This window comes from Pseudophryne corroboree, chromosome 6 (genome assembly GCF_028390025.1).
Source record: "Pseudophryne corroboree isolate aPseCor3 chromosome 6, aPseCor3.hap2, whole genome shotgun sequence".
NCBI lineage: Eukaryota > Metazoa > Chordata > Amphibia > Anura > Myobatrachidae > Pseudophryne > Pseudophryne corroboree.
In genome coordinates this window covers 359,088,358-359,104,577 of record NC_086449.1, presented here as the reverse complement: position 1 = coordinate 359,104,577, position 16,220 = coordinate 359,088,358, and positions in this window count along the sequence as shown.

Here is a 16,220-nt window from a genome sequence, read left to right as displayed (position 1 = left end):
TGTAGTACTGCTACTAAAAACAATATCAATCACTTTTCACAAAGGCTATCAGCCCCCCATCCGCAGCCTATTGGATGGTGGGGACAGCCTCGGGCTTCACCCCTGGCCCTTGGGCGGCTGGGGGGGGGGGACCCCTCGATTGAAGGGGTCCCCACTCCCCCAGGGTACCCCGGCCAGGGGTGACTAGTTGGATATTTGATGCCACGGCCGCAAGGCACTGTATAAAAGTGACCCCCGGCTGTGGCATTATCTGTCCAGCTAGTGGAGCCCGGTGCTGGTTTCAAAAATACGGAGGACCCCTACTCTTTTTGTCCCCTGTATTTTTGGAACCAGGACCAGGCGCAGAGCCCGATGCTGGTTGCTTAAATATGGGGGAACCCCTGTCCATTTTTTCCCCATATTTCTGCAACCAGGATCGGCTCAAAGAGCCCGAGGCTGGTTTGCCTTAGGAGGGGGGACCCCACGCAATTTTTTTATTACATTTAAACTTTATTTTTTTGTTTAACAAAGTGCACAATGAAGCCCAGCACGGATCTCTCAGATCTGGCCGAGATTCATTGTATTAAAGTCGGCAGTGTTTTACAAGTCACTCACGTAAAACACTGCCTAAAAAAACGAATGACATCGACATCGGAAAACCCGAAAATGCAGAATACGGCAGCTTAGTAAATTAGTCGTAATCAATTCAAAAAGTTGCATATTTACACTTTTGATGTCATTCGTGATTGAACTTTGACCTCAAACGGGAAAACACGAATCTTAGTAAATTTACCCCTCTGTCTCTCCAAAGGGCCTGGTGGGGGAACTGTCTTCAAATAGAGCATCCCCTGTGTGTGTGGTGTGTCGGTACGCGTGTGTCGACATGTCTGAGGTAAAAGGCTCCTCTAAGGAGGTGATAGAGCGGATATGTGTGTGGGAGGGTGTCTCCGTCGACAACGCCGACACCTGTTTGGATATGTGTAAGTGCTGAGGTAAAATTATTGCACAAAAGGTTAGGGAACAGAAAGGAAATCTACCCTGGTCTGTCCCTATGTCACAGAGTCCTTCAGAGTCTCTCTATGTTCACTATCCAAAATAACAAAGTATCGACACGGAGTTTAACTCCACTGTCGACTACGATAATGCAAAGTTACAGCCAAGAGGGCTAAAAGATATTCAATATATGATTATTGGAATAAAAGATGATTTGCATATCACTGATGACTCATCTGTCCCTGACACAAGGGTACACATGTTAAGGGGAAGAATGCTGAGGTAAATTTCCCTCCGCTCATGAGGAAAAAGAGCGGGAATCTCCAGACAAGAGACGGCAGCTTCCCACAAGAGAATTCTCAGGCTGTATCCTTTCCCCACTAGGGCCAGGATGTGTTGAGAATCTTCCCCTTGGGTGTCCTGTTTGCACTAGCTATTCTCAGGGATCCTGCAGATAGTGTGCACATACTAGTATACTACCCAGACCGGCGATTGTGTCTGCATGGGTTTATAGTGCTGTGGCAGCGTGGACAGGTACCTTATCAGCAGAGATTGAGACCCTAGTATGCATATAAATATTTTAAGATGCTGTCTTAAGTGATAGATATATAATTATAAAGCATGCCCAAAGGGACATGAGTATACTGGGTCCTAGAGACAAAAGCTATGTCGATTTCTGCTTGACGTGTCCTGTAGAATATACATTGGACAGATGATGCCGACTTAAGAGGCATATGGAAGGCTGAGGATTGTGTGGAGAAAGGTTCTCGGGCCTGGTCTCCACAGCTATAGCTGGTAATTCTGATATTTTGCCTTATATTCCTGCACAGCCTAGGAAAGCACGACATTATTAAATGCAGCTTTTCGAATAAAGAAACAAGAAAGTCTGAGGTGCGTCCTTTCTTGTCAGAGCCGGGGGCAGAGGAAAGAAGCTGTACAACACAGCTAGTCCCCAGGAACAGAAGTCCTCCCCGGCCTCTACAAAAATCCACCGCATGTCGCTGGGGCTCCACAGGCGGAGCTAGGCCCGGTGGGGACACGCCTTCGTAAGTTCAGCCACAAGTGGGTTCACTCCCTGTTAGATCCCCGGGCAATAGAAATTGTATCGCAGGGATACAGGCTGGACTGTGAGAAGATGCCCCCTCACGAGGACCCGGCGGGCTTCCCCCCAAGAGAGGGAGCCAGTGTTAACTGCAATTCGTAAATTGTATCTTCAACAGGTGGTGGTCAAGGGTCCCCTCCTTCAACAAGAGGGTGTTATTATTCGACCATGTTATAATCCCGAAACCAGACGGTTCGGTTAGACCCATATTGTATTAAAATCCCTGAACATATACCTGAAAAGGTTCAGGTTCAAGATGGAATCGCTAAGAGCGGTCATTGCAAGCCTGAAATGAATCTGGACATAAGGGATGCATACCTTCGTGTCCCCATTTATCCACCTCATCAGGCGTACCTCAGAATTGCGGTACGGGATTGTCATTACCAATTTCACCAAGGTAATGGCGGATATGATGGTGCTCCTGCGGAAGCAAGGTGTCACTATTATCACATACTTGGATGATCTCCTCATAAAAGCGAGATCAAGAGAGCAGTTGCTGGACAGCGTATCACCTTCTCTGGAAGTGAAACGGCAACACGACTGGATTCTATATATTCCGAAGTCACAGTTGGTTCCTACAGCTCATCTGCCTCGCCTAGGCATGATCCTAGACACAGACCAGAAGAGGGTTTATCTCCCGATAGAGAGAGCTCAGAAGCTCATGACACTGGTCAGGAATCCATTGAAAACCAAAACAGGTGTCAGTGCATCACTGCACTCGAGTCCTGGGAAGGATGATGGCATCATACGAGGCCATCCCCTTCGGCTGGTTCCATGCAAGGACAATGGAACTTACTGGACAAGTGGTCCGGATCACATCTTCAGATGCATCGGTTAATCACCCTATCCCCCAGGGCCAGGGTGTCTCTCCTGTGGTGGCTGCGGAGTGCTCACCTTCTCGAGGGCCGCAGATTCGGCATTCAGGACTGGGTCCTGGTGACCACGGATGCAAGGCTCCCAGGGTGGGGGGCAGTTACACAGGGAAGAAAATTCCAAGGTTTGTGGTCAAGCCAACAGACTTGCCTTCACATCAATATCCTGGAACTAAGGGCCATATACAACGCCCTAAGTCAAGCGGAGTTCCTGCTTCGCGACCAACCGGTTCTGATCCAGTCAGACCGCAGGGGCTCATGTAAACCGCCAGGGCGGCACAAGGAGCAGGGTGGCGAGGGTAGAAGCCACCAGAAATCTTCGCTGGGCGGAGAATCAAGTAAGCGCACTGTCAGCAGTGTTCATTCCGGGAGTGGACACGACCTCTACCCGGGAAAGTGGTGACTTCATCAGGAAGTCTTCACGCAGTTTTGCAAATTGATGGAAACTGCCTCAGGTGGACTACATGGCGTCCCACCTCAGTAAAAAGATAAAAAAGGTTTTACGCTGGGTCAAGGGACTCTCAGGCGATAGCTGTGGTCGCACTAGTAACACCGTGGGTGTTCCAGTCGGTCTATATATTCCCTCCTCTTCCTCTCAGACCCAAGGGCTGAGAATTGTAATAAACGGAGGAGTGTGAACAATATTCTTTGCTCCGGATTGGCCAAGAAGGACTCGGTACCCGGAACTGCAAGAAATGCTCTTAGAAGACCCATGGTCTCTGCCTCTCAGTCAGGACATGTTGCAACAGGGACCCTGTCTGATCCAAGACTTACCGCGGCTGCGTTGGACGGCATGGCGGTTGAACGCCGAATCCTAGCGGAAAAGGGCATTCAGGATGCAGTTATTCCTACGCTGATAAAGGCTAGGAAAGACGTGACAGCAAGACTTTTTCACTGTATATGGCGAAAATAGGTTGCTTGGTGTGTGGCCGGGAAGGCCCTACAGAGGAATTCCAGGGGGGTCGATTCCTGCACTTCCTACAGTCAGGAGTGACTATGGGCCTAAAATTAGGATCCATAAAGGCCAAGATTTCGGCCCTATCCCTTTTTCTCTCAAAAAGAACTGGCTTCACTGCCTGAAGTTCGGACGTTGTTACAGGGGTGCTGCATATTCAGCCCCTTTTGTGCCTCCAGTGGCACCTTGGGATCTTAACGTGTGTTGGATTCCTAAAATCCCACTGGTTTGAGCCACTTAAGACCGTGGAGCTAAAATATCTCACGTGGAAAGTGGTCATGCTTTTGGCCTTAGCTTGGACTAGGCGTGTGTCAGAATTGGCGGCTTTGTCATGTAAAAGCCCATATCTGATCTTCCATATGGAAAGGGCAGAATGGAGGACTCGTCCCCAATTTCTCCCTAAGGTGGTATCATCGTTCCATTTGAAGCAACCTATTGTGGTGCCTGCGGCTACTAGGGACTTGGAGGATTCCAAGTTGCTGGACGTAGTCCCGGCCCTGAAACTTTGTTTCCAGGACGGCTAGAGTCAGAAAAACTGACTCGCTATTTATCCTGCATGCACCCAACAAGCTGGGTGCTCCTGCTTCAAAGCAGACTATTGCTCGCTGGATCTGTAGCACGATTCAGCTTGCACATTCTGCGGCTGGACTGCCGCATCCTAAATTAGTAAAAGCCCATTCCACGAGGAAGGTGGGCTCTTCTTAGGCGGCTGCCCGAGGGGTCTCGGCTTTACAACTTTGCCGAGCTGCTACTTGGTCGGGTTCAAACACTTTTGCAAAATTCTACAAGTTTGTTACCTTGGCTGAGGAGGACCTTGAGTTTGCTCATTCGGAGCTGCAGAGTCATCCGCACTCTCCCGCCCGTTTGGGAGCTTTGGTATAATCCCCGTGGTCTTTACGGAGTACCCAGCATCCACTAGGACGTCAGAGAAAATAAGAATTTACTCACCGGTAATTCTATTTCTCGTAGTCCGTAGTGGATGCTGGGAGCCCGTCCCAAGTGCGGACTCTCTGCAATACATGTATATAGTTATTGCTTAACTAAAGGGTTATTGTATGAGCCATCTGTTGAGAGAGGCTCAGTTATTGTTCATACTGTTAACTGGGTATAGTTATCACGAGTTGTACGGTGTGATTGGTGTGGCTGGTATGAGTCTTACCCTGGATTCCAAATCCTTTCCTAGTAATGTCAGCTCTTCCGGGCACAGTTTCCCTAACTGAGGTCTGGAGGAGGGGCATAGAGGGAGGAGCCAGTGCACACCAGATATAGTACCTAATCTTTCTTTTAAGAGTGCCCAGTCTCCTGCGGAGCCCGTATATACCCCATGGTCCTTACGGAGTACCCAGCATCCACTACGGACTACGAGAAATAGAATTACCGGTGAGTAAATTCTTATTTTTTTTGTGTTTTTGTTATTGGTAATAGCATATCTATTTATATTAGAAGGGATTAGGTACTTGGTTTGTCTATTTAGGAGGCACAAGTATTATTTATATATTTTTAAAATATATATATATTTTTTTTAATGGAATGGTGTAAAAATCAGGAAATAAAAATGCGTGGGTTCCCCCCTCCTAAGCATAACCAGCCTCAGGCTCTTTGAGCCGGTCCTGGTTGCCAAAATACGGGGGGGGGGAAATTACAGGGGATTCCCCGTATTTTAACAACCAGCACCGGGCTCTGCGCCTGGTCCTGGTGCAAAAAATACGGGGGACAAAAAGGGTAGGGGTCCCCCGTATTTTTTGTACCAGCACCGGGCTCCACTAGCTGGACAGATAATGCCACAGCCGGGGGTCACTTTTATACAGCGCACTGCGGCCGTGGCATTAAATACCCAACTAGTCACCCCTGGCCGGGGTACCCTGGAGGAGTGGGGACCCCTTCAATCAAGGGGTCCCCCCCCCAGCCACCCAAGGGCCAGGGGTGAAGCCCGAGGCTGTCTCCCCCATCCAAGTGCTGCGGATGGGGGGCTGGTGTCCTGTTTTTATTTGGGTATTTTTTTTGCAGTAGAACTACAGGTTCCAGCGGGCCCGTTTTCCCCCCCGCATGCTGGGACTTGAGGTTCTCCAAGTACCGGCTTGCGGGGGAGGCTTGCTGGGACTTGTAGTTCTTCTGCAAAAAAAACAATATTCTTACATATTTACACATGGCTATCAGCCCCCCATCCGCAGCCCTTGGATGGGGGGGACAGCCTCGGGCTTCACCCCTGGCCCTTGGGTGGCTGGGGGGGGGGACCCCTTGATTGAAGGGGTCCCCACTCCTCCAGGGTACCCCGGCCAGGGGTGACTAGTTGGGTATTTAATGCCACTGCCGCAGGGCGCTGTATAAAAGTGACCCCCGGCTGTGGCATTATCTGTCCAGCTAGTGGAGCCCGGTGCTGGTACAAAAAAATTTCTTTTTTTTTCCCGTATTTTGGCAACCAGGACTGGCTCAAAGAGCCAGAGGCTGGTTATGCTTAGGAGGGGGTTCCCCACGCAATTTTTTTTCGGGTTTTTTACCGTTTTTTAAACATTTTTTAGAATCTAATCAAAATCCGTCGAATTCGTTTTGTTTTTTTTAATATGTCGAATTCCGGCACCCACCTGCCGGAATTCGACGGTCGAATTGTGTCGAATTTAAAAACGGGCGAAAAAGTGCCGCAATTCGCCCGGAATTGCATATACCCCATAGTATCTCAGGGATACAAGCTGGAGTTTCAGGAGGTGCCCCCTCACCGGTTTTTCATTTCGGCCTTACCAATGTCTCTTCCGGACAAGGAGGTGGTGAAGGCAGCAATACAAAAGCTGTGTCAACAGAGGGTCATTGTTCCCGTCCCCCCGTCCCGACGGGGGGAGGGGTTCTACTCAAGCCTCTTTGTGGTACCGAAACCGGACGGTTCGGCCAGACCTATTCTGAACCTAAAATCCCTCAATCCATACTTGAAAGTTTTCAAGTTCAAGATGGAATCTCTTCGAGCTGTGATTTCCAGCCTAGAAGGGGGGGATTTTATGGCGTCAGTAGACATAAAGGATGCCTACTTACACGTCCCTATATATCCTTCGCATCAAGCTTACCTCAGGTTTGCGATACAGGATTCTCATTACCAATTTCAGACGTTGCCGTTTGAGCTTTCCACGGCCCCGAGGATTTTCACCAAAGTCATAGCAGAAATGATGGTTCTCCTTCGCAAGCAAGGTGTTACAATTATCCCGTACTTGGACGATCTCCTGATAAAGGCGATGTCCAAGGAATGGTTGCTGAGAAATGTGAATTTGTCTCTGTCGGTTCTGCGACAACACGGTTGGCTGCTAAATTTGCCAAAGTGTCAGTTGATTCCGACCACTCGGCTGCCCTTTCTGAGCATGATTCTAGACACGGACTTACGGAGACTGTTTCTTCCGGAAGACAAAGCTCTGGAACTGCAGAGGATGGTCAGGGAGCTTCTGAGGCCGACAAGTGTGTCGATTCATCAGTGTACTCGGGTTCTGGGGAAAATGGTTGCGACGTACAAAGCCATTCCGTTTGGCAGGTTTCATGCCCGGGGTGTTTCAGTGGGATCTGCTGAGCAAATGGTCCGGGTCTCACCTGCACATGCACCGGAAGATAAGTCTATCTCCCAGGGCCAGGATTTCTCTCCTGTGGTGGCTACAAAGTTCTCACCTCCTAGGAGGGCACCGATTCGGTATCCTGGATTGGGTCCTGTTGACAACAGATGCAAGTCTCCGAGGCTGGGGCACAGTCACCCAAGGAAGAAATTTCCAGGGGAAATAGTCGCTCCAGGAATCTTGTCTCCACATAAATGTTCTCGAGTTAAGAGCCATTTACAACGGCCTGCTACAAGCAAGAAGCCTTCTTCAGGGTCGGCCTGTCCAGATACAGTCGGACAACATAACAGCGGTGGCGCATATAAACCGTCAAGGCGGAACAAGGAGCAGGGCGGCTATGCTGGGCGGAACAACACGTGAGCGCTCTGTCAGCAGTCTTCCTTCTGGGAGTGGACAACTGGGAAGCAGACTTCCTCAGCAGACACGATCTCCATCCGGGAGAGTGGGCTCTTCACCAAGAGGTATTTGCAGAAGTGACGAAGCGTTGGGGAATTCCGCTGATCGACATGATGGCATCTCGCCTCAACAAGAAGCTTCCGAGGTATTGTTCCAGGTCAAGGGACCCTCAAGCCAGTGCAGTAGACGCCCTGGTAACTCCGTGGGTGTTTCAGTCGGTGTATGTGTTCCCTCCACTTCCTCTCATTCCAAAGGTACTGGGAATCATTCGACGAGCAAGGGTTCAAGCGAATTCTTGTCGTTCCAGATTGGCCAAGAAGGGCCTGGTATCCAGATCTTCAGGAATTACTTGTGGAAGATCCTTGGCCGCTCCCTCTAAGATAGGACCTGCTATTGCAGGGACCATGCGTGTTTCCAGACTTACCGCGGCTGCGTTTGACGGCATGGAAGTTGAGCGCCAAATCTTAGCTCGAAAAGATATTCCCGGGGAGGTCATTCCCACTCTCCTTAAGGCAAGGAAGGAGGTTACGGCGAAACATTATCACCGTATTTGGAGAAAGTATGTTTCGTGGTGTGAGACTAAAACTGCTCCGGCGGAAGAATTTCACTTGGGTCGGTTTCTCCATTTTTTGCAGGCAGGCGTCGATGCAGGCCTGAAATTGGGTTCCATCAAAGTGCAGATTTCGGCTTTATCTATTTTCTTTCAGAAGGAATTGGCTGTCCTCCCAGAGGTTCAGACTTTTGTGAAGGGAGTGATGCATATCCATCCTCCGTTTGTGCCCCCTGTGGCACCATGGGATCTTGAAGTGGTCTTACAGTTTCTTATGTCTTCCTGGTTTGAACCTTTGCGTAAGGTTGAGTTAAAGTTTCTCACTTGGAAGGTGGTCATGCTGTTGGCTCTGGCGTCTGCCAGGCGAGTGTCGGAGTTGGCGGCCTTATCTCACAAAAGTCCGTACTTGATTTTCCATTCGGATAGAGCGGAATTGAGGACTCGTCAACAATTTCTGCCGAAGGTGTTTTCTTCGTTTCACGTTAACCAACCTATTGTGGTACCGGTGGTTACAGATGCTTTGGCAGTTCCAAAGTCTCTTGATGTTGTGAGAGCTTTGAAGATCTATGTCGCCAGAATGGCGGTTGCCAGGAAAACAGAGGTGCTGTTTGTCCTGTATGCTTCCAACAAGATTGGTCATCCTGCTTCGAAGCAGACTATTGCACGCTGGATTTGTAGTATGATTCAGCAAGCTCATTCTTCAGCTGGGGTACCAGTGCCGAAATCAGTAAAGGCCCATTCTACCAGGAAGTTGGGCTCCTCTTGGGCGGCTGCCCGAGGGGTCTCGGCACTTCAGCTTTGCCGAGCAGCTACGTGGTCGGGTTCAAACACCTTTGCTAAGTTTTACAAGTTTGATACCCTAGCTGAGGAGGACCTTATGTTTGCTCATTCGGTGCTGCAGAGTCGTCCGCACTCTCCCGCCCGGGTTGGAGCTTTGGTATAGACCCCATGGTCCTTTTGGAGTCCCCAGCATCCTCTAGGACGTAAGAGAAAATAGGATTTTAGTACCTACCGGTAAATCCTTTTCTCCTAGTCCGTAGAGGATGCTGGGCGCCCATCCCAGTGCGGACTGTTACTTGCAGTGTATTCTTGCTGGTTGCATTAGTTTACACACGTGTTGTGTATTTGTTGTTTTCAGCTTGTTGCTGTAGTTGATTCATACTGTTATCTGGTTTACTGTTACTCCGGTTGTACGGTATGTTGTGGTGTGGGCTGGTATGTTTCTAGCCCTTAGTTTAAACAAAAATCCTTTCCTCGAAATGTCCGTCTCTCCTGGGCACAGTTCCTATAACTAAGGTCTGGAGGAGGGGCATAGAGGGAGGAGCCAGTTCACACCTAGTCAAAGTCTTTTCAGTGTGCCCAAGCTCCTGCGGATCCCGCCTATACCCCATGGTCCTTTTGGAGTCCCCAGCATCCTCTACGACTAGGAGAAAAGGATTTACCAGTAGGTACTAAAATCCTATTTTCTCCTTCGGGCACTGTTTTACCTATAACTGCCTGTAGGAGGAGTCATAAAGGGGAGGAGCCAGCACACCCAGTAGAAGAAATTTTAAAGTGCACTGGCTCCTTTGAACCCGTCTATACCCATCGTACTAATGTGTTCCCCAATATCCTTATGGACTACGAGAAAAAGATTTACCGGTAGGTATTAAAATCCTATTTTGCACAGGTTCTTTGGTTAGCACACTTGACTGATATTTCTGCAACTGCAGTTGTGCCTGTTGCTAAAAGGAAGGCACCAGGACTGGCACCATGGAGGCACCAAGACTGGTTTGTATGGTAACATTCACCTGGCAGAGTGAAGTTCATTTCTAGGAGAGAAAACGACTTGTGTTTGGTGTCACTAGTTGCACATGGGTGGAGCAGATGTCCTGTGGCGGATGGGCTTCCTGCAGCAATGCTCTGTGCATACATGCAAAGTTGAAATGTTGTTTTGTGTGATGAGATAATCCAGAAAACTTTAAAGTGAGTAACGCTGCCTTTTTTTTTTCTTCTTTTTTTTTTTGTAGCCATTTTTAGTAGAGAAAACCATAAAAATTGTTATTCTTCATAAAAAGTTTCAATTTTCTTTTCTACCAAGGTGTATCTTTAGCAGAAGCACGTACGTATAGGACCTTTGAAATAAATGTCCCCCCATTTTACTTTGCTGTTATAAGGGGATGTAGTTGGCATCCTGACGTACGGGATACCGTCCGTTAAAAGAACAGTGCCGGAATCCCAACAGCTGTCAGCATGCCAACGCCGGAATCTCGACAGCTGACATTCCGAACGTAAATATCGGGGAGGTAAGGCTGCGGAGGTTAGGGTTAGGCTGCGGGCAGGGAGCATTAGACAGCAGAGAGGGAGGGTTAGGCTGGGGAAGGGGGGGGGGGGGGGGGAGATTAGGGTTAGATGAAGGGGAATCCTGGATTTTGGGATGCTGGTTTACCCAACCCGTTATAAGTTAGTTAAAACATGAGGCTAAAGTGTACTAATCAAGTGTCATAAAAAGTGGGGGTAGTATAGAGTTTATATTGAGTTTTGCAGATATGCTCTGTTCTGTCACAGACAACAAACCCCAAAATTTTGCTCAAATCATTCTATAGATTTTTATCAAAATACAGTATGGAATATGTTTTGCTGGGTGTAGCAGGAGAAGCATCATTGCGGCTTAGGGGTCTATTCAGTAATTGTCGGAAGCTGCTGTCTTGTCAGAAAGACGGCAGCTTCCGACAGGTTTAGGTCGGAAAGAGGTTCCAACCTATTCAATACCCGCTGATTTTTAAGTGATATTTTTGTACTTGTGTATTAAACCTATTGTGTTAGAAATTAAATAATTATGCAATAAATTTATTTACATCTTGTTTTTGCTCTAATGACATCTATTTATTAAGGTTGTAGGCTTAGAAAAGACTAGTCTGAAAATCTGATTATTTTACAAGAAAAATGTAATACAACACCAATTAAAATCAGAGACACATAGAGAATCACATTGGTGGTCATTCCGAGTTGATCGCTCGTTGCCGTTTTTAGCAGAATAGCGATCAGGCTAAAAATGGGCGACTCTGCGTATGGGCCGCAGGGCGCACGCGCTAAGTTATTTCACACAAAACTATGTAATTTTACACAGGTCCGAGCGACGCTTTTCAGTCGCTTTGCTGATCGGTGAGTGATTGACAGGAAGTGGGTGTTTCTGGGCGGAAACTGACCGTTTTCTGGGAGTGTGCTAAAAAACGCAGGCGTGTCAGGCTAAAACGCAGGAGTTGCTGGAGAAACGGGGGAGTGGCTGGCCGAACGCAAGTATGATCGGACTGAGGTGATCGCAATCTAGGAGTAGGTCTGGAGCTACTCAGAAACTGCATGAAATTTTTTAGTAGCAATTCTGCTACTCTTTCGTTCGCAATTCTGCTAAGCTAAGATACACTCCCAGAGGGCGGCGGCCTAGCGTGTGCAATGCTGCTAAAAGTAGCTAGCGAGCAATCAACTCGGAATGACCTCCATTATACGTTGTTATTATAGACCAGACAACAATGAAGTAAAAAATAGGATTTTAATACCTACCGGTAAATCCTTTTATCTTAGTCCGTAGAGTATGCTGGGGTCACTTCAAGAACCATGGGGTATAGACGGGATCTGCAGGAGACATGGGCACTTTAAGACTTTCAAAGGGTGTGACCTGGCTCCTCCCTCTATGCCCCTCCTCCAGACTCCAGTTTAAGGAAACTGTGCCCAGGGAGACGGATATTTCGAGGAAAAGGATTTATTGTTAAACCACAGTGAGCATCTTACCAGCTCACACCTCAAGCATGCCGCAGAACGTGGCATTCAATAGAACACAATCCAACGGCATGAAGAATTTTCAGCACTGTGCTGACAAAAACCATAACACAACCTGTGTGTAACCACAACCAATAATTGCAGATACAGTACGCACTAGGACGGGCGCCCAGCATCCTCTACGCACTAAGAGAAAAGGATTTACCGGTAGGTATTAAAATCCTATTTTCTCATACGTCCTAGAGGATGCTGGGGTCACTTCAAGAACCATGGGGTTATACCAAAGCTCTAAAACGGGCGGGAGAGTGCGGATGACTCTGCAGCACCGATTGACCAAACATGAGGTCCTCATCGGCCAGGGTATCAAACTTGTAAAACATTGCAAAAGTGTTTTAACCCGACCAAACAGCTGCTCGGCAAAGTTGTAATGCCGAGATCCCCCGGGCAGCTGCCCAGATCGCGCCACCCTTCTAGTAGAATGGGCCTTCACCGAATTCGGTAACGGCAATCCAGCCGTGGAATGAGCATGCTGAATCGCACCACAGATCCAGCGCAATGGTCTGCTTGGAAGCAGGACCCCCAATCTTTGCCGGGAACCTACAGGACAAACAGAGCCTCTGTTTTCCTAATCTGAGCCGTCCTGGCGACAAAACTTTAAAACTCTAACCACATCCAGAGACCTCGACTTAGCGAAGGCGTCAGTAGCCACAGGCACCACAGTAGGTTGGTCCATGTAGAAGGAAGAAACCACCTTCGGTAGGAATCGTTGACGAGTTACCAACACTGCTCTATCTTCATGGAAGATCAAATAAGGTCTCTTGGGAGATCAGGCCGCTAACTCAGACACTCGCCTTGCGTATGCCAAGGCCAACCTGATGACCACTTCCCAAGTGAGGAATTACACTCCACCTTACATAAAGGTTAAAACCAATGTGATTGAAGGAACTGCAACACCACATTAAGATCCCATGGTGCCACTGGGGCACAAAAGGAGGTCGGATGTGCAACACGCCCTACACGACCCAACTTTAGGCCCGCATCCACCCTGCTTGTAGAGGATGCTGGGGACTCCGTAAGGACCATGGGGTATAGACGGGCTCCGCAGGAGACATGGGCACTATAAAGAACTTTAGATGGGTGTGCACTGGTTCCTCCCTCTATGCCCCTCCTCCAGACCTCAGTTAGATCCTGTGCTCAGAGGAGACTGGGTACACTACAGGGAGCTCTCCTGAGTTTCTCTGAAAAAGACTTTTTGTTAGGTTTTTTATTTTCAGGAGCACTGCTGGCAACAGGCTCCCTGCATCGTGGGACTGAGGGGAGAGAAGCAGACCTACTTAAATGATAGGCTCTGCTTCTTAGGCTACTGGACACCATTAGCTCCAGAGGGTCGGAACGCAGGTCTCACCCTCGCCGTTCACCCCGGAGCCGCGCCGCCGTCCTCCTCACAGAGCCGGAAGATAGAAGCCGGGTGAGTATTAAGAAGAAAGAAGACTTCAAAGGCGGCAGAAGACTTCAGATCTTCACTGAGGTAACTCGCAGCGGTAACGCTGTGCGCCATTGCTCCCACACATACACACACAGCGGGCACTGTAAGGGCGCAGGGGGGGCGCCCTGGGCAGCAATAATAAACCTCAAGGGACACTGGCTGACATATATATATACTGCAGAGGCAGTATATTAAAAAAAAACCCGCCAGTATAAATAATTTGAGCGGGACCGAAGCCCGCCGCTGAGGGGGCGGAGCTTGATCCTCCAGCACTAACCAGCGCCATTTTCTCCACAGCACACTGCAGAGAAGCTGGCTCCCCGGACTCTCCCCTGCTGAACACGGTTACAGAGGGCAAAAAAGAGGGGGGGGGGCACATTTAATTGGCGCAGTGAGTGTATTTATATATTTATATAAAAGCGCTGTCCTAACTGGGATTTTATTCCAGTGTCCGGTGGCGCTGGGTGTGTGCTGGCATACTCTCTCTCTGTCTCTCCAAAGGGCCTTATTGGGGGACTGTCTCCATATAGATATATCCCTGAGTGTGTGGGGGTGTCGGTACGTGTGTGTCGGCATGTCTGAAGCGGAAGGCTTATCTAAGGAGGAGGTGGAGAAGATGATGGAGGTGTCTCCGTCTGCAACGCCGACACCTGATTGGTTGGATATGTTGAATGTTTTAAATGCAAATGTGTCTTTATTACAGTCAATCCATGGCTTTGACTGTGTCACCGGGCCCTTCAGAGTCTCAGAAACGTCCCCTGTCCCAAGTAGCAGACACTGATACCGACACGGATTCTGACTCCAGTGTTGACTACGATGATGCGAGCACTGGCTTGCGCAGCACATTTTATTAGGGGGTGCACCGTCGGAGGGGTGTGTCTAGCACCGCCTTTTGGGCGTGTTTAGTACCATCTACTGATGGTCAACACATATAAAATATCCATCTTTGTACCAATCCTAATAAAGCAGATACATTGTCAGATGTTGTGGTGTGCACCAAACAAACACCCCTGATGGCACTCACTGCAATTACACTGCTCCTCCTCAGCCTGGTCTTGCTGCCCCTCTCTTTCCCCTGCAAGCTCCTAAGAGGAACGCTGGCTGCATGCTGCTCCTCATGAGTGGCTGGCGTTGGCATAGCATAGAAGGAGAGAGGTGTGTATGTGGCGGGTGTGACGGATGGGCATGCGAGCAGCATGACGTAATCACATCACACTGTTTTTGTACATGGAGGTGGAGCTGGGAATTTGAAAGCCGGTGTCGGTGGCACCCTTGATTAACCCAGGCGTCCAGTCAGTAATGCATTCCTGACAGGGTGCAGCGCAGAGGGGACAGTAATCAGCCTGCTCGGCGATCGCTGCATCAGGCATGTGAGATCGGGGTGCAATACATTAGGGGGTGCCTGTGCGCACCAGGCACCCCCCCTGCGCACACCTATGGATGCGAGGTTACACCCATGGGTGGCCAAAAGTATTCATTATATGAATATTGCAATAAAGGTTGTTTTACATATCACAGATGACCCCTTTGTCCCTGACACGAGGTATGCATGTTTAAGGAAAAGAAACCTGAGGTAACCTTTCCCCCATCTCATGAGCTGAACGCGTTATTTGAAAAAGCTTGGGAGACTCCAGACAAGAAACTGCAGATTCCCAAGAGAATTCTTATGGTGTATCCTTTCCCTGCGCAGGACAGGTTACGGTGGGAATCCTCACCCAGGGTGGACAAGGCTTTAACGCGCTTGTCCAAAAAGGTGGCGCTACCGTCTCCAGACACGGCAGCCCTCAAGGATCCTGCTGATCGCAGACAGGAAACTACCTTAAAATCAATTTATACACATACGGGTGCGTTGCTCTGACCTGGCAATAGCGTCGGCTTGGGTTTGTAGCGCTGTAGCAGCTTGGACAGATACCTTGTCAGCTGACATTGATACCCTGGATAGGGATACAATTTTATTGACCTTAGGTCACATTAAAGACGCAGTCTTATATATGAGAGACGCTCAGAGAGACGTTGGGCTGCTAGGTTCGAGAGCCAACGCCATGGCGATTTCTGCTAGGCGAGTCCTGTGGACCCGCCAATGGACGGGTGATGCCGACTCAAAGAGGCATATGGAGGTTTTGCCTTACAAAGGTGAGGTTTTATTTGGGGAAGGTCTCGCGGAACTGGTTTCCACAGCTACCGTGGGTAAATCTACTTTTTTACCTTATGTTCCCCCACAGCAAAAGAAAATGCCACAATATCAGATGCAGTCCTTTCGGTCGCATAAGTCCAGAAGAGGTCGGGGATCTTCCTTCCTCGCCAGAGGTAAGGGTAGAGGGAAAAGAATGCCTGCTACGGCTAGTTCCCAGGAGCAGAAGTCCTCCCCGGCTTCTACTAAATCCACCGCATGACACTGGGGCTCCACTGAGGGAGTCCGCACCGGTGGGGGCACGTCTTCGACTCTTCAGCCACGTCTGGGTTCAGTCAGATGTGGATCCTTGGGCAATGGAAATTGTATCCCAAGGTTACAAGCTGGAATTCGAAGACGTGCCTCCTCGCCGGTTT